The following is an 18,034-nucleotide window of genomic DNA, read 5'->3' on the forward strand; positions in this document are numbered from 1 at the left end:
AGAAGCCATTTACTCATTCCACTGAAATAAAGCATATCTTAGCTTTCCGCATTGGTCAAAAGCCTCCTGTGGTGTCGGTGAGATGAGATTTAATTGAGCCATTTGGAGGTTTTTTCTGCTTGATTTGTGCATTTGGGAAGTGAGGAACGTTATCTATATGTGAAAGATGTTCAGATGCCCCCGTGGCTGCAGAACAAACCCACCCGCTGCAGGTCCCCGCAGCGACCCCCGGGCATCGCCCACCCTCTGTCCCCACGCAGGGACGGCCACCCCGACGTTGTCTCCAGGCGGTTCTGCTGGCAAGGCTGAGGGGAGGCATTTGAGCAGACAAACACAGGGATGACATGAAGCGTCTTCCTCCCGGGGCCGCAGGCGGTTGGCAGGTATTCATTTTGCAGCAGAGCTCTGTGAGCTGGCAGGTGGCTGCGGGAACCGCACCGGGCACGGCACAGCCCGGGGGCTGCCGGGGGGAGCGGGACCAGCCCCCAGCAGCCCCCAGAACAGCTTTGTCCCCGCAGCATCACCCAGCCGTCCCTTCCGAAGCAAACAGCCCTGCTGCCCTGGCTTTGTGTTCACTAGATTTGTTTCATTCCCTCTGCAGCTCTCAAGCTCTAAGTAGGCTGCAAATGAGAGCAATATTCAAATCAGCGCTCGGTGGATTCTCATTGACTGGTATTAGTGCTTGTTCGGCCTCGGCTCCAATTATAGTTTGTGTCAAACTGGAAGTAGATATGAATTAATTGTAGCAGAAGAAGGGGTGTGTTTTATGTGTTTGCAAAGTATACAAATTAGTATGGAAAACGCATCCAGACGTGGTTAGCGGAGTCCATAGCATCACAGTTTAACTTGGCTCAGCTCAGAGCTGCAGCTCAAACCAGCCCGTGACATTGACGTCGTTTCCATCCTGTGCATGCATCTGCCTTTCTGCTGCAGAGGAGCCGAGCACTGTGCAGTCCCTGTCACATTAACCAGCATGTAGTTTTCCTCTGATATCTTCCAAAACATGGACGGGGAGCAGAGCCGACACAAGCAGTGGTGTTCCCAGCAGCCCCACACAGCTCTGCCTGCGCCCGCCTTCGTGTGCCCCGGTGATGGTCTCCATGGGCACACCAGTGTCCCCTGCTTGTGTCTCCTGTTCCCTTCGTGGCTGTAGATCCCATTGCAAGTCCAAATGTACAGAGAAGGGTAAATGTGGCAAGCAGGCACGGAAAAGGTTCAATTGGAGCAGAGTCCGTGGGCTTGCAGTGGGATGCAGTTACGGAGGAATCACGGTTTGCTTGGCCTCAGGTTGCTTTGTGCTTTGGGAAGTAAAACCTGCATATGCACTGAATGTAAAATGAGCGTTAGAAGCACATCCAGAGGCGTTTTGTTAGATCCTCACAGATCGGGTCTATTTTGAGGAAATCTGGTCTGGGGTTGGATTTTTCACACTCGTGCTAGGATGCTCAAATAGAAATTCAGGGGAGGTTTACAAGCAGCTCCCAGCAAACCTCACGCTAAGTAAGCTAATTCAATTTATCAGTACTTATTGGATGCTAGGATGAGAGACCATTTAGAACTGAATATGTTAATGTAAATCTCTCTCCAGACTAATCACAAGCAGTTATCCTTTTATGATTTAGCCATGTGGTTTATGACTAATATTTACAGAAGATTACCAGTAGATTTTTCAATAAAAGCTTTTCAGCTAAAACTAAGATTATAACAATTTTGGAGATAATTGGACAACCGTTGAATTCAAAAGCTGATAAATATAGGCAGTTTTTCAAAACAGTATATTGCATGCAGACATAATGGCAGGTTAGACTTCCAGATGCATCGCTATATGATGAATGTATAGTTTGCTATAAATAATGTTGTTGTTCATTGGTTGAAATGTGCCCCAGCCTGTAAGCAAATGAAAGGGATGTTCTCCATTTCAAACTAAATCAGTTGTTAAAAGCATTTTCTAATTAACAAGTCTCTTCAATTTAGAGCAAACAGCAAAATCTCTGATGGTAGATTTTTCCCTCTCCTGTTTTTCCTCTTGGTGAATACACCAGCATGTTGTCTCCAGTCGCTTTGCTTCCCATGCAGCCTGTGCGCGCTTCACCAACTGAAATGGCACAGGGATGTTTATTAAGAAAAACTACGAAAATGTGATTGCAAAAACTTGGAGGAAAACTTACAGTTCACATGTAATTTCTGAACAAACCTTTTGTTTCTCCTTTCATGCTGGCACGTAATGCGCGGTCACCGGTGTCCCTCGGAGCCTCCGCACCCGCGACCAGAAGCGATCAGGTTCTCTGGGTTAAATGAGAGGCTGGGGAGCAGCAACCAGGACAACCATGGGCTGGATTCACCCACCACACAGGCCAGATGTTTGCTTGTAATGAATCGAGAGATGTGATCTTTGAGCCATATAGAAAGGCAGAAAAGAAAGGTAAGCTTATAGTCACAATGTTTAAATGATTTTACAGCAATCTGCAGCAGCCTTGAAAAATATTTATAGTAAATGAGTTGAAAAAAGGTTGAAAATTTCTAGTTCGGGAGAAAACTTTGGCCCCTCTCCCTCCCAAACTGGGATTTTTTTGTCTTTATCTTTCGCTATCAGATTTGCTGTATAAGCTCTTGAATTTTAGCACAGCTGCTGTTTGCGTGAACTACACACAAAGCCAAACTCTTCTGAATTCTTCTACACGTGTATGGGTGCACGTCTGCTCAGACAGTGTTGTGTAAGACTCCTCCATTTAACGATACTTTAACTAATTGTTCCCTTGTTTTCAGCGTTGTTTTGGCTGCCACCCATTCAATCTTAGTTTCATATTTTGGACAAACCTTGCTGTAAATAGTGCTCCAACATACACACAGGGAATGTAAATGTTGTTCCAATTTCTAGCATCATTCAAATGCCCACACAACAGTTATCCTTGTGAAAGCAAATTGAATCTGTCACGTCGTCTTCCATGGAAGTCTAATTCTTGGTAACAAAAGATATTGCAGCTGACAGATGGAGCAGCACACCACATAATTAAGTCTCCAGTGTGTGTCAACCGTGGCCTTTCAGACACAATTAAACTCTGACCAGTTCACCTATTAGGAACTTCAAAATTTAAAAAATCCCTTAGGTAGATGCAGAGGTTTCTCTGACAAATGAACTCCAAAATGCGCTGAACAGAAGAAAATAAGATCGTGTTCATCGCCAGACTTTCCAGTGATAAAATCTGATACATCTCTTTAAATCCTCACTTCACCTCCTTTTCCTTTGCATTTATTACATCCTGAGTGTAGCTAACCATAAACTCTTCTCGGTAGGGAGGCTTATGGAGTCAGCGGATGGAAAACACATTTTCTTTAGAAAACTAGCTTCAGGAACCCCCAGCTGGGCAGGAGATATAATTGTGTTGGGTTTGTAAGAGCAGATTGTAAAACTTTGGGGAAACTACAAAACAACAGAAAACTTTGAAAACAAAGGTCCTTAGTGGTGTGGGATGCACCCAGAGCTGCAGGCGAGCCTGATGCACAGCCAGCTCCCAGAGCCTGGCTTAGCTCTGTGGTTTATAGCGGATAGAATTGATTAAAGAAAACACAAAACAATAAACCTTTCCTTGAGAAAGAAAAATTAATCTGCCTAATTCTGGGAACTGCACTTGGTGGTAAATTTGCCCTCCGAGCTGCCTCTTCCATGTTGCCCGCCCCAATCGGACATAGATTCACAAAACTGATGTAAAGGCTCAGCCTTCTTGTCCCATTTCCGTGCTCTCCCCACAAAGTAACCAAGTTACTATGCTTTCCCCGGGCAAAAAGCATCACCAGGAATGCCTGTTACTCAGTAAAGCACAGCAGGAGGAAGTGGTTTTCCTTGTGGTCGTGTAAAGAATAGGAAAAGATGGAGAAAGGGTCTTGATTTTGTCTGGTTGACACCCTGGCCTGGCCTGACGGGCTGTGGTGCGGGAAGGTCTGATCCAGATCCTGCGCCCTGGCGTAAGGCAGGAGAAACCCCACAAACGGCATCTGGGCACCGCAGGTCCCGCTGAAAGCCATAATAGCCACGATACATCAGGCAGAAGACCTGGAGAGAGAAACTGCTTTTATCTCAAACACTGAATTTACAGTAATTAACAATTGTAAATGCAATTGCGATGTTTTATAGGCTGTCCTTCCTATGATAGTGGAGAATGGAAGTTAATGGAAATACACTTGATAATACTTGTTGGCTGAAGGGCTCACATTAGCTGATCTAGTACCTCCAAATGCACACTTAGGTAATAACGCAGTAGATGAATCAGGGAGGAATGAGATTATTTTTTGAGAACTAATAAACATGTTTCTCTCTCACCAGGCTCAGCTGGGATATTACTGCTGCTCATACAGCCAAGTGTTCCGTTGGAGAGATGAAGTGCTGCGGATATACTTGTTCATTACCAGAAACCTGACAAATACTGAGCTAATATCATGTCAACAATCAGCTGGGGATAATGCACTTCCTCTCCTTCTAATAGATTTTTCCTTACATATAATCATAAACAATACTAAAAAATTACAACGGAGAATAGCAGCCCCTGGAAGATGTCTGTTCTCTGTGATCTGCAGTTACTTTGATTTGAAGTATCAGGGGCAGAGAGGATGAAAATGATTTGTTTTGGGATTATCTACATGCAGAAAGAAACTTGATAATCACTGGAGTGAGGAGCTGCTGCGTCTGTTTGCTGCCTCTTGCCTAGTGATCATCCTTCGGTTCAGTGTAGTTATTGTTGCCAGGGCTGTGGGTTGAAGGAGCGCTATTAAAGTGCCTCTGCTCCCATTTCAGAGGTGTCTGGGTCCCCCGGCAGGGCTGACATGCTCAGAAGCCTCGTTCGGCGGATCTGCAATAGTCACCGACCAACTCATAGGTTTTATTTGTCCTTACAGGAACACAAACACGTTAACAGGAAGGTTTAATAGACAGACCAGCTTAGTCCTCAGGAAAGGCTTAGTGCATCTTCAACACAACATAGCACTTAATGACATGTGTACTATTATGTTTTATAAAGATTTTATAAGAATAGCCTGAATAATATTAATGACGTGTGAACGTAGGTGGCAAGACTAGATTTATGTTTTAGGCAATTACATTTTATAAGCTGAAGTAGAGAACAAAGGTAATTAACAAGAATAATGAAAGAACTACCTTACTATAAATCACTGTTAAAAAATAGTAAATAACAGAAGACAAAGGGATTATGAGTCAAGTTCAGTCGTTATTCATCAATTTTAGAGCAGGAGGGTGGGTTTAATTAGTGATATAGCATAGCACTTGTTTGGTGCTTTTCAAATAATCTTGATGCTCTTTTATCAGGGGAACAAACATCTGATTGAATGCAAATGACAGTGATTGCCTTCTCCACATTGCTAATCAGTGCGGGAAATTTCATTTCACCTTCCTTTTAATGAAGCAAAGGGAGCAATTAGTGGGCACGCTGGCCTGGGGAATTCAGCAGTCCTGACTGCAGACAAGGGTGAGCGTGTCCCTCATCCGCCAAGGGAAAACAGCACCCACTTCTCCAGCAGGTTCAGTTCTCTGTGATTTGTTTAGTTCCAGTTTTTAATTCGCAGTGCTTCGTGGATCAGAAAGCAGATCAGCCTCCACTGGGAAGACCCTTATCTATTAATTACTTTTTTCCTCTTCTTATCCCAGGAGAAGATATTTCTCACGCGGAGCCACAGAAGCTGATCCTGGATTGCAATGACAGCAGATGTTATTAGGTCGCTATCAGCAGTCTGAGGCGAATGGTCTCAACGTGAGCAGCTCCGTGAAGAACACAGCAGCTTCTCCGTGTGTTTTCTCCGCAAGTCTCGAGCAAGCCGCTCACCTTGGGCTGAGTTTACTCTTTCTCCTCATTCTGTTTAATCTTGTGAGAGGAGCAGCTGTATCTCTGCCCTGCAATGGGATTTTGCGGAGCGGAAATGTTTGACCTTTGCAAGGTGTGAGATTGCAGAAATGACATGTGTTTGAGATCCGGCTCTAGTGGAGCTTCGCAGAGGGATCTCAGGGGAAGCCACATGCCACAGTGTAAATATGGATTTTCCCATGGTTAAACAAAACATTTAGCAAAGTTTCTAAACATCTTGTCTTAATATTTTAGCTGATACAAGGGCTGATTCTTGGGAAGCTGTTTTGTATTCTAGTTATTCCTCTCAGGGCTGAGCAAATATGGGCTGCAAACCTGGCAGGCTGGAGAGGGGGCTTTGTCATCCTGCTCAGCGTGGGCTGCGGTGTTGACTGACTTTGCAGACTAAGGGATAAGATAGTTGCTACTTGCAAACGCATCTGATCTCTCATTACTAAGAGGACATGCTGCTGTTCTGATAAGGAAAAGCAACAGCAAGTTATATCTCCATTCACAGAACATAAATCTGTTTTTGCAATTGGTTTGCCAGATATAAATCAGTATAGCCTCTCTACCCATCCCTAGTTGGGGAGATTTCATTTGCACTGGCTACGTGTGCAGTCCAGTCGAGGTGAGGGCGTCTCTTTGCACTGCTGAAGATTCACTACAAGGCATCCTGCGAGACAAGTGTTTCACTGCTGGGCAAAACATCCAAAATATAGGTGGTATGTTTTGTAGAGCATCCTTTGACTGAGAAGTAATGAGAAATGGCCTCATAACTATTATTCATTATTACACATGCAAAGCTTGTGAGCCAAGTTTAATTAAATTCAGTAAAGGCATATGCAATAAAAATGAACAATTAGTAGCAGTGAAGGATTCTGATCTGAAAGTGTAAAGACTTCCTTCATCCCTGTAGCACAGCGAGAAACAAAAAGACTGTGCAATCTCAACTCCAACGTATATAGATAGGGAAAGATCTGTGTTGCCCGTATGGCAAGTGGGTAAATTCAGTTTACCTGCATTTGCCCTTGATTACACGCTGCTTTCTGTCTGCCTGCAGACCTCAGCGTGAATGTCTGGTCACCACCAGGTACTGACAAAATGCTGCTTGTCACATAGAGCACGTCTACTAAATATAAAGAGTTGCAATGCAAATCGGCTGAGCACTTACAGAAGATTTGTTCATCTGTACCAAGAGCTGTATCGCAGCATGGTCCACCCCGCAGGCCATGGGGAGAGCGGTGAGTGATGGAGGGACGGAGAGCTGAGCTGAGGGAAATGAATGGTACCCGTTTGATCCTGCAGAACGGCTGTGCTGTATCGTCAGCTCTGGGGGTGCTGGGATGAGAGCGACAGTGTAGATCCGTTGCTAAAAGGCTCAATATTTCCCTGTGCAATCAGGCTGGGAAAAATCTCAGTGGTTCACAAGCTGCATTGTCTGCAATGTCTCAGTTGTCTGAAAATAAATCTCAAATATTTTAAATCGAGGCAAATATGTTCCTTTAAAAACCCTAGAGCAAAAGAAGATGAAAAAGTAGCAGTTTCGTGTAACACACAAAACCTGGTTTCAGTTCAGCTTTACAGGCAGCACTGCCCATGTATCTGTAGCTTCAGAAAACATCTTCATGTGAAAAACACTCACGCAAAACTGATGTTATTGCATTCCTGTCTCTAGAGACCTGAATCTCTGGATATTTGACTACTTTGAATTTCAGAACTAATAGATAATAAGAATTTTCCTGAAAATCCTTGGGTTTTTCAGTTTGTTGGAGGCCTATTCTTGTTCCTCATGTTGGCCTCCCTGTCTTTGCACCCAGCCTTGGTGGGCAAATCAGAGCCATAAAACCTTTCAAGGATGCCACTGGGAATGAAGAGGGGGGGGAGAAATCTTCAGAGATTAATTGTGGGCATTTTTAATGGAGCCGGGAGCTGGGTTAGTTAAGGCTGGTGCAAAGATCCTTTGTATTGACAAGTCACTGTATGAGCCATAAACTCTTCACTCTGTGCATATAGAAGATGAAAGGACCAATTACTTATTGAGGCATTAAACACCCAGGGGACAAAGATGCCTGTCTGGCAATAGTAAACATATTGACTGAAACCCATTTGAATTTTAAATTGCCAAATGTCCCAATTTTTGAAAAGCTTCCTATGATAACCAAGGTCTGGAAAGTCAATTGAAACTTAATTCTGCTGGATATCTCATGGGGGAAAAGTACATGAATCCGGGTAGATTCAATTATTTAATTTTAATGAAAAAATAGATAGCTGCTGCATAATTTCCTTATAGAGTGCTGGATGGGAATTCAGCTCCTTTTTCTAAGATGTTATCCTAGGGAAAATGACAATAGATGTCTGCCAGACATGGGTTGCCAAGAGGTTTGTGTCCAAGGATTTTCTGCTTCTCCCCAGGTGTTTTTCCTCCATCTGGGACCAGGTTTTTCCGACACGCCAGCCAAGACCGGACTGCTGTTCGCTCCCTGGCCGCAGCTGGTGTTCATAAAGCGTTACACAGGGGGTCTGTCAGGGGTGCTGCACATCCACACGTCGCAGAAGGACATGTTTGCTGTCTCATCCATCAGAAAGACTCTGACGGAGCAAATCAGCCACGGGTCGGTGCTGCTGCTGTCAGTGTTGGGCCAGTGAAGTGTCCTGGGACTGTCGTGAGGGCAAAGTGAGTCCTGAGGGCAAACGGGGAAAAGATCTGCTTGAGTCTGCCCGTTATCCTCACTCTGACCATCTTCTTGGGTGCTCCTGGGGCAAGCCAGGGACTTGCCATGGTCTCCAGACCATCACCCATTTGCTGCAAGGCAGCTGGGCAGAGCTCCGGTTGAATGAGGAATTACAACTCACTCTCCCTGACTTGAACTGCTCTCACCACATCCATTAGGAAAAGAGGTCATTGTGATTAATGCCATTAATCTGAATACCAATTATGTTAATTGTTTCTTCTGTCTTGGTCAGCTTTGCCCAAAATTTGACTTTACGTGAAACCATGAGAACAACTGGTGCAGTGTAATCATGGGTATTTCTTGTTGAATTCATTGTCCTTTTGTTCTTCCTGTAATGTCACATGCAGAGCAAAGGTGCACAGCAGCAGCAGGGCTGTTATCCAAACCTCAGAGGAGTTTCTCCTCTCCTTTATGTGCTCTGCGCAAACAGAGCAAGCGTCTATAATCACAACAGCTGGCTGCACGCGTACTGCGGGCAGGGAGGCACCTTCTACTCCATTGCTGTCCTTGACCTTGGCATAATCAGACTTTTATCGCACAGAGCCAACAAGAACCCCACTCAGTGCTTCTGTCTGAGTAAAACTGGTATTTGTTGTTGCTTTTGTTCTAATAGCTCCTCGTTAAATGTGAGAGGACGAACTGCTGCATGCCAGCGACACTGAGCTGATTGGGAAAGAGATTTCGTATCTCTGCCTTTGTCTCCAGTGGTTTCTGTTGGGATTCCCATCATGCAGTCATTTTTCTGTATTCCATTTTCTCTCTTTCTTGGTGTACAGTCACAAATGAAGGCAAGCATTTATCACCACGGCAGCTTTAAATATCAAATACTTGATGAATTTACTCTCAGCTGGCCGGAAGCAATACTGTGATTGCAGCATTTTATAATCATCAAGACTTGTTTCTCTGAGCTGAATTAATTTGCATGAGCAATGTGTTACAAGCCAAGTCTCTGGTATCTACCATGTGCAAGCAAATTGTGGGAGAAGACTCTTGCAGTCTGTGTTTCCTTGGGGTAACTTGACTTTGTGAGATGTTTTAAATGAGTGGGTGAATATTTGTCTCTGGGGGAAAATGTTTAAAACAGATGCAAGGAATCCAAGCCCATGTCGGACAAAGGCTGCATGGCCTGGCAGCACAGAAAATCCCACACAGGGGCTTGTAATGCTCGGTCAAAAATAGAAGGAGAAACACTTTTCCTACACAAACTCGGTCCGTCATTCAAGTGTGCTCAAGAATTCTTGACGAGTTAATTGTGTGCCAGCAGCTCGAGTATCCCCTGTGCTCCTTTACGCAGCCACAGGCTCCCGATCAACCCAGAGTAACCTTCAGCTTCCCCTCCTCCAAACCTGGTATTGACAGCTGGAGGGGCTGGTGGCACGTGGGTCTGGAAGGATGACGGGCTGAGCACGTGTTCTCACTTCTTTTTCGGCTGGTGGAAGGTTTCTGTGTTGTGGCTGGGGATGAACTTTCGTGTCTGCAGCAGGAGCTTCAGCTATTCCTTTCCATGAAGGTTCTTAAATGCTTCTGACAATCACTTGAAGTGGAAGGCAGTGTTTACGCTTCCCAGCCTCAGTGAGCTTTCTCCAGCTCGTTGTGATATTTATTGCTGTATTAATTGCTCATGTACAAAAGCTTGTGGTGATGTGCAAAGTGCTAATAACAGACCCTAATGACTGTGCACCTCCTTCTCCGGTCTGCGCCTTATTGATGTTTTCATTAAACTGTCCAAATAGCAAGGCTGGATGCACATACCAAACTGCTTCCTTTTCATCGGAGGAAAAGACAGACTCTAAGGGAAATTGGTGCTTGGAGGATGCCAGACAAGTTCAGCTGAAGGATGGACAAAAGCACTGGGAATACTCATGCAGGGAATGGCAGAGGAGCAGCTGTGCCTGCCTGGAGCTCCAGAGACCCGGCTGCTGGTGGCACCTTCAAAGGCACTTTTGCATTTTCAATAAACTTACCTGGAAAATCAGTCCTGATCTTGTAGGGATGTTGGGAGATTCACAGCAGCGGAACACACTGTTTTGGGGAAAAAAGCATATGGAAAAATCTAGGGACTTAGCTGCTTTTGTGTAATTGTGAAGAACTGCAACACACATGGAAACTAATTTACTGATACCGAATATTGAATTCATAAAATACATTCAACCTTTATTTGCCTGTTCACCAGATCACCCTTGATTTTGTTGCTCCTTTGCGAGGAATCCAGCATGAATTTCAATGTGTGCACCATCAGTGTCTCCCACACTGGCTGAATGTTCTGGATGTTAACGCATTCAACTATTTTCTGCTGTTTGATCTTGATCTAGTGATCAGAACCTGCTTCTTGGTTTTTTTCAGGTGTTTTGTGTTAGAACTCTGTAAAAATAATTGATTAAGTTTCAATTTATACTCAGAATAATAACTGACATGGTAGTAAAAGTCTTCATTGATATCTAATTTGGTGTGGCTGATTTCTTCAGTGCCAGCTAAATGCCTGGGTGTTTCTTATCACCTTAATGTATTACTGAATCTTGTTGCACATTTGTTCAGTGCTTTTGTAACTATGCCTTAATTACATGGCAACTGATTTTATACCGTCGTATGGAAGGATTGCTCCTCAGATAAACAATAGATAATTGTCATGTTCCTGCTTTAGTTAATGTAAATTATAAGATCATTTGAATGATCTTGGGTGCAACCTTGGTGAGGCACAGTTCACTTCTGGAGTCATGCTGAGCTCCCACATGCTGTCCGTCTGTCCAGCCTTCCATCCCGTCACACACAAGCTGGGACTTCTGTATGTGAAAATACTGTCCCTCCGTATGAGGGAATGGCACATAGATCACAGCATTCACATTTTTGCTCACTGTGGCACGAGCTGGCTATCCCCATGCCTCAAAGGATGTGCTACATGTTCTTGCACTGCGTGAACTACTTCAAGCAAGTGGGAGTCAATATCGATTAACTTCTCTCTGTTATACCAATCAACTCTTCATCCCTAAAGCAGTTGTTTCCCTTCCCCCGCTTCAGTGTTCATGATCACCGGGAAAAGGAACTCTTCTCTCCTCTGTCCCCCACTATTTTTTCCCATTAATATGGTCAATCCAGAGCTGATTTCCGAAGCTGAGCTGAGACAGACAAGCGCGGGAGGGGACACTGCGGCGCCCTCAGCACTCTCGCCTCTTAGATGAATGATTCTGACTTTCACATACTTGTTCACTCCCCCTCTCCCAGTGGGGTGGGCAGGGGACAAAAGGCTTTTGTCACAATAGGTGTGTTATACAGCACCAAGAGGGACAGAAAGAGCCGCTGTGCATCGCAATTCGTGAAGCGACGGAGGGAACATGAACAGAACCGGAGATGCTGGGGAAAAAAAAACGACGAGTGATGCTTCAAGATACTTAAATAATGTTTCCTGACCCAAGTGCAATGCTCTCGTTAGGCCCTCTGGAGGAGAATCTGACATTTGCTGTGTCACCTGCAAGATTAAAAGAAAATGCTGTTGGCTGCCTCATTGTCTCCTGAAAGGCACAGGGGCTGACAGAAACATAATTAAATTACCTGTAGCATTCATCTGTTGTCATAGCAGCCCTTGCAATGAATATATAACAATAATTTCATCTACAGCTTAGCTTAACGCAGCTTTGCCTAAGCCAGCCCAAAGGCGATTTTCTGTCCCATACCTGGGGAGAGACTTGGAGAGTTCCCAGTTGGGTTTCACCGTTTGTGGTCTTCAACAGATGATGCCTTTGCTGCATCCCCCAGCCTCAGACAGCACCCGTTACCTGGGGGTATTCTCATGTAATGCAGAAGGGCAGATTAGATTATTACATTTTCTCCTAGCCTTAAAAATCTCAGAAGCTGGAGCATCCATTAAATCCAATTTTCATGACTTACCCTTCTTTGGGTATGGCAGAATTTGTCATTGATTTATAACTGTGAGAAATTTCAACATAACTCCCTTCACTTGCTGATATTTGATCTTGTTTTAATTCTTGCTGCTCTTTATTTACTACTTTATTTACTTCTTTCTTCCGTTATTTACCACCTTTCCCAATTAAATTGCCACACAATTCAGATATGTAGGAGTGACATTTCAAGGGAACAATTAAAAACAAGTCAAGAATGGAAGGATATGTTAAATTAAACACACAGCACCTGTGACCGATCTGTGGCTCCGCCTAACACACCTGGGAAATATCTATCCCCTTCCTTTTGCTTCACTCCATTCCTGCTGGGCAGCTTCAGGGAGCTGAGCTTCAGACTACAATGACTTGTTTTTATCTCGCATATTCAGGAATTCACAAGTTTAAGAGGGTTTAAACACCAAGTGAAAAAATGGGTAACTTGTGTGTGGCTGAGATAAGCTGATGTGTGGTACCCACAGTGTTCTTTCCCCAGGGGTTCTCTGCTCAGCACTAAGTTTTCTCTCTCTGGAGTAACTGTGCGCAATGACCTTCCCTGGCTAAACGGTGCTAAAACGAGTCGCTGGAAATTGCTTGTGTGTTGTCATTTCACTTTTCTTTGTTTAAATAGACTTAATAACAGATCCATGTGCACAGTGCTTTCCCTATGATGCTCTTAAATGCTTTATCCAGGTGCATAAATAGTATTTATCGCTATGTTACAGATGCCGTGAGAGGGATGGCGGTGCCAGAAGAGCACAGCTGAGTCTGAAGCGGGGGTAGCAGAGCGAGATGTGCCTTTGCCACGCTGGATCGTACCACACAGCAGCTTCCACAGTTTGGTAAGTAACGAATCTATATCAAAGGCAATTCTCACATCAGAGTGTGTGTCTGGACTGAGCCGGGGCGGGTAGAGAACAGCTGTATTCCTTGGGAAAGATGGAAGTTTAAAGATCCAACAGCAAATGTGCTGAAGGTCATGGGACACAACAAGTTAATAATAAACTCAACTGGATAATTTAATTCAACACTACGAACACATCTGTGTGCACTGAGTAGTAGGTAAGAAGCCAAAGTGACAAGATGGGAAGGCTTTGTTATCCTCTTGTCTTGCTGGGATTTGCTTCAATTATGCCAAAGAATGTTACTTCATTCTTGCTCTAATAACACTGTAGAGGAAATTAAATTACCCACATATAGAAAAAGTGAACTGATTTTGACATCTCTTCTAGGCAAACCTCCCTCTGTATCAGTGCCTAAGTGCATTCTCCCTCACTTAAGGTCTCATGCATATGTATGATTATCACTCATAGTAAATATAAGCACTTTGCAAGAGCACAAATGAACTGCAGGCTATAAGGGAGGTTGCCAAGAGTATTTTTTATTGTTGACTGTAACATGAAATCTACAGTACGGGTACAATAATGAATGGATCGTGAGACATGGAAAATAATCCCATCAAAGGATGGTCTGACATCAGAAACCACAACCGCAAAGCTGATGTTACTAGAACCCTGAGCTGCTTTTATTGTGCTTTTATTTTATTTTAAAAGGAGCTTGGGTTTAGCTTGAAATTTTTGTCTCTATCTTATAACACATTGATTGGGGAAAAGAGCAATTCAAGGCTGTAGAGCTAAAAAAGAATTAATTTTATTTTTTAAAGCTGGTTTCAGCTGGGTTAATAATGGTGGGCTGTCTCTGGTGCGATGGCTCTTTCTTAGCATTTGATTGCTTTTTCATTACATTAGCTAGGTGTGGAAGGGTTTTTTTAGCAAATTTAGGTTCAATAAATTAACCTCAGGACCTCGAAACTGAGGGTGAGCCCTGCAAGGCCCATTCGGTTGCACCAATGACCAGCTGGGAGGGTTTGAACACCCGCAGAATCGCACATCCCAGGGCTGAACCATTCAGCTGCAGCCTTCAAAGAATAATCCCAACTAGCAAGTGTTATATAAGACATCTACAAAATAAATGAAATATAGAAACTAATAGAGAATGAAATTTGTGCTTATTTTACCCATCATCGCTTTTGTTTCTAAAGCAAAATGAGCCTGGCACGCAAACAATGGGGAACACAGTGTTCTAATGACACTTACAGCATCTCAAAGGACCATTCAAAGCAACAAAAAACCTGGTGATGTCCTTAAAGACGGCAGATGGTTTCTTCAAGGTGAGTAATTTTATTGTTTATTGCCTGCTCTCTATACAAGGAATGACATTTACGAAACTGCTCAAAGATGCTTTTTCAAAGCACAAAGAAAACATTTGGGAACCAAATTATCTGTATCAGTGACTGCGTCATCACCAGAGCTTGGAGTCTGGCTGGGCGGTACCTAACGGGTTTGGGCTCGGACTGTGAGACTGAATGTTCCGATAACGTGGGGTAGGGGATAGGTTTCTGTTTCTAGCAACATCATGTTTGCAATGACCTCTAGATCGGGCTCCAAATCTGGAGAGAGGAGGGGAAACAAAACAAAAAACAAAACAAAACAACAACAAAAAAACCCCAAACAGTCTGAAATCTGCAGTTGGGCAGCTCTGTAAATCACTGCGTGTCAGTCACTGCGTGTCTGTCAGTCACTGCGTGTCCGCCACCTCGGGACCACCCAAAGATTTTCCTTTTCCAAGATATCTCAAGGGTTTCAGATCTGGCCAAAACCCACAGTATATAGTGCAATAACACCCAGAAAGTGTCCTGAAATCTTCTGTAAGCTTGTGTTCAAAATTTCACCAGCACTGAAGATTTTGTATTAGGCCAAACCTTCCACTTTATCTTCAAGGTTGGGTTGGTTTTGGGGTGTTTTTTTTTTTTTTTTCATTTTTCCTCGTCATATTCATATTGTCCCTTCAACCCTGTCCCAAGAGCTTTCTGTCACTTTTCCAAGAAGTACTAACTCTAAATAGAAATTCACGCGTGACCTTTTCCACAGGTAAGAAACTTATTGCAAACTGTTTGATCCTGCCCCTCCCTGGTGCTCTGCAGCTGTACAAACTGCTTTCAAAGCTAATTTCTGGGACAAAAAGACAAAACGTAATCAAAGAGAACAACTGTTTTCCCTTTTTCCTCAAAGTCCTTGTAGCATCCCAGCCTCGGGAGGGCCGGACGGGCAGGCGGGCTCTGGGCGCACGCAGCACAGCGCTCGGCACACGCTGCAGCTGCAGACGCAGCGGGAGCGACGCACGTCAGGAGGGTGAGTGTGTTGTGTGTTACATTTGGAGACTATTTTTTCTTTAATTAAATTCCTCAGAGCGTGGCTGTCAGGGGCAACCACAAAAATTCAGACGCGTCTTTCCATTTTTCTGATACGCAGACGCAGCCTCTTTTGGAGCAGAAAGTCTGGGGCGAATTAATGGGCATGTGCTGAGAGAAACCTCGGAGCTGTTAAATGAAAAAAGCCCCAGGAAGGCAGGGAAAATGCAGGTTTGGGGGTTATTGCTTTCGCTGTCACCAGTTAGTGCAGGAGTGGGGGTCGGCAGCTGGAAATGAGTGACGCAGAATCCAGCCCCGTACAGGCTGAGGGTGAAAATGAGTTGGGGAAACACTCTGTTAAATCCAATCAGCTTACACACAAAGTCTAACCCAGAACCATCTCACCATAAGAGTTACGTGCAAATTAGATGAGAGCGAAGAGGGAACTTCAGACTCAAAGTCAAGAGATGTTGCCAGGAATGTCATTGAAATTGAAAATGTTGTGGCTTTAGCAGGGAGAAAGGAAGTAGCTGGAAACACCGTGTGGAAATAGTACAATGCCAAAGGGAGAGAAAACTCCTTTCGCATAGTAGGAAGCTGTTATAACTAGAACTTCTGAGATAATTAAGGATGAGGAAATTTTGGTTTCAGTATCTGGTTGTTGTGATTTAATAGGCTGCTGAAAAAGTACCCATGGAAGATAGAGGAATCCCATGGGAACACAGAGAAATTGCGGTGCCGGTGCTTTCATGTCCCATCAGTTTCCCAGGTTTGGGGTCAGGTATCGCAGGGCAGGGAAGGCAGCAGCTTTCCTTTTGGGTTGGATTTGAGATCCAGCTGTTGGTCCTTCGCAGACCCGCCAAGCCAGAGCTCCATTCACTGCACCCCCAGAAACGCACGCGTTGCCTTTACCTGCCTTAAACCGTTCAACTATTTTCCTAATTGACTTACAACTGTTGTAATGTGAGAATTTTAACACCGTGAATGAAGATTACATATGATTAGATAAGCAGTTTAAAAGCTCCGAGGGCTGAATTGTTGCAGTTATTAATTGTGCTCCCTTTTTACAAGGGCAGGTAGTGACAGGACAAGGGGCGATGGCTTTAAACTGAAAGAGAGTAGATTTAGATTAAATATAAGGAAGGTGGAAGGTGTCCCTGCCTGGGGATCAGTTAAACTGGCAATTTAAACCATTAAGTCTGATTTTTTTATTTCTTTAAGGCCAGTTTCTAGTCTAAACCCCCGTGTGCTGCAGGAGCATGGCAGGCTGATTAAACGCAGGGCTAAAGCTTCAAGTCCTTCCTTCGCCTGCAGGGAAGGGTGAGGGTTTATGCTTTGGGCTGTTCCTCTGAGCACAGATCACACTGAGCTGTGAAGGACTCGGGACTGTTTAGCCTTGTGTCCACATTGTTTTAAAGTGGCAAACTCACAGCAATGACTCGGGCATTGCGCTTGCACTTTCAGCTGGCCGCAATAAATCTTCACACTGACCTGTCGGAAGTATTAAACCACTACAGAGAAGTTTGTGCTTGTTCTTCACTGCAGAGACAATAGGGTTTTAATAAACAATATATTTGATTAGGTTCAACAGAAAAGCCAAGGATAAGTAAGTATTTGTATCTGTCGGGGATTCAGCAAGAATCCTTGTAATTCACCTTGACTGCACTAGCTCTGTGATATTTCTGGGTGTTGGTGGGGGTTTTTTTCTCCATGTTTGTACTGCTGGAAACTTACCTGTGCATAGACAAAGCCATTGGGATTTTCCCTAATACACTGTAGAAAAATACAGAAATATTAATATCCCACCCAAAGTTTGTGCTCTGTAAAATGAAAGTGTTTTTTCTAAAAGTAATGGTAGCCCAGCATCTCGTTCTCAATGCAAAGGCTGGAGCCTGGGTAGAGAGCATGATAGCACAGATAATCAATGCTCATTATGATAAATGGAGTCTTGTTCCTCAAAGAAGCAGCAGCAACTCATGGAAAAATCGGCCAGGAAGATGAGAGTGGATGGGCTGGCTGAAGAGCGCTGATACACAGACCTGCACGGGGAAACGCACGTGGCTTCGTTTTGAAGTTGCTGAATATTCCCATGATATCTGTAAAAGGTTCTGAGACAGACTTTACGCTGCTTTAAACATATTAGTATTTATGTTCCAGCCACAGAGAAAAGGGCTGGAATCCGTGGCCGGTACTTAAAATGAAAGAAATGCTCAAAATGAAAGTGGACAAGGAAAACCGAGCGCTTTTGTTTCAGAATAATGACTGTCCCAATGGGATAATTAATTTCCCTTAGAGCAGCTTGCTATTTTTCAAAGGTATTACGCTTCTGCAGATTTAACTATGGAAATACTATATTGTAATTTCTCCAGT

At 44.0% G+C, this 18,034-nt stretch overlaps 1 long non-coding RNA gene across 2 annotated transcripts; it reads left to right on the forward strand.

Moving 5' to 3' along the window:
• The first annotated feature begins 708 nt into the window (after positions 1-708).
• Positions 709-18,011, forward strand: LOC110358259 (uncharacterized). 2 transcript variants are annotated; one of them, XR_010466760.1, is made up of 6 exons: positions 709-2,422; positions 5,657-7,093; positions 8,265-8,526; positions 13,200-13,316; positions 14,516-14,644; positions 15,546-18,011. It is a non-coding gene; the product is annotated as an uncharacterized LOC110358259 (long non-coding RNA). The 2 variants fall into 2 exon arrangements; XR_010466759.1 differs by lacking the exons at positions 13,200-13,316; positions 14,516-14,644; positions 15,546-18,011 and having other exon boundaries at positions 8,265-11,016.
• Positions 18,012-18,034: the final 23 nt, after the last annotated feature.

The sequence above is a fragment of the Columba livia genome, chromosome 17, assembly GCF_036013475.1.
Source record: "Columba livia isolate bColLiv1 breed racing homer chromosome 17, bColLiv1.pat.W.v2, whole genome shotgun sequence".
NCBI classification, from domain to species: Eukaryota; Metazoa; Chordata; class Aves; order Columbiformes; family Columbidae; genus Columba; species Columba livia.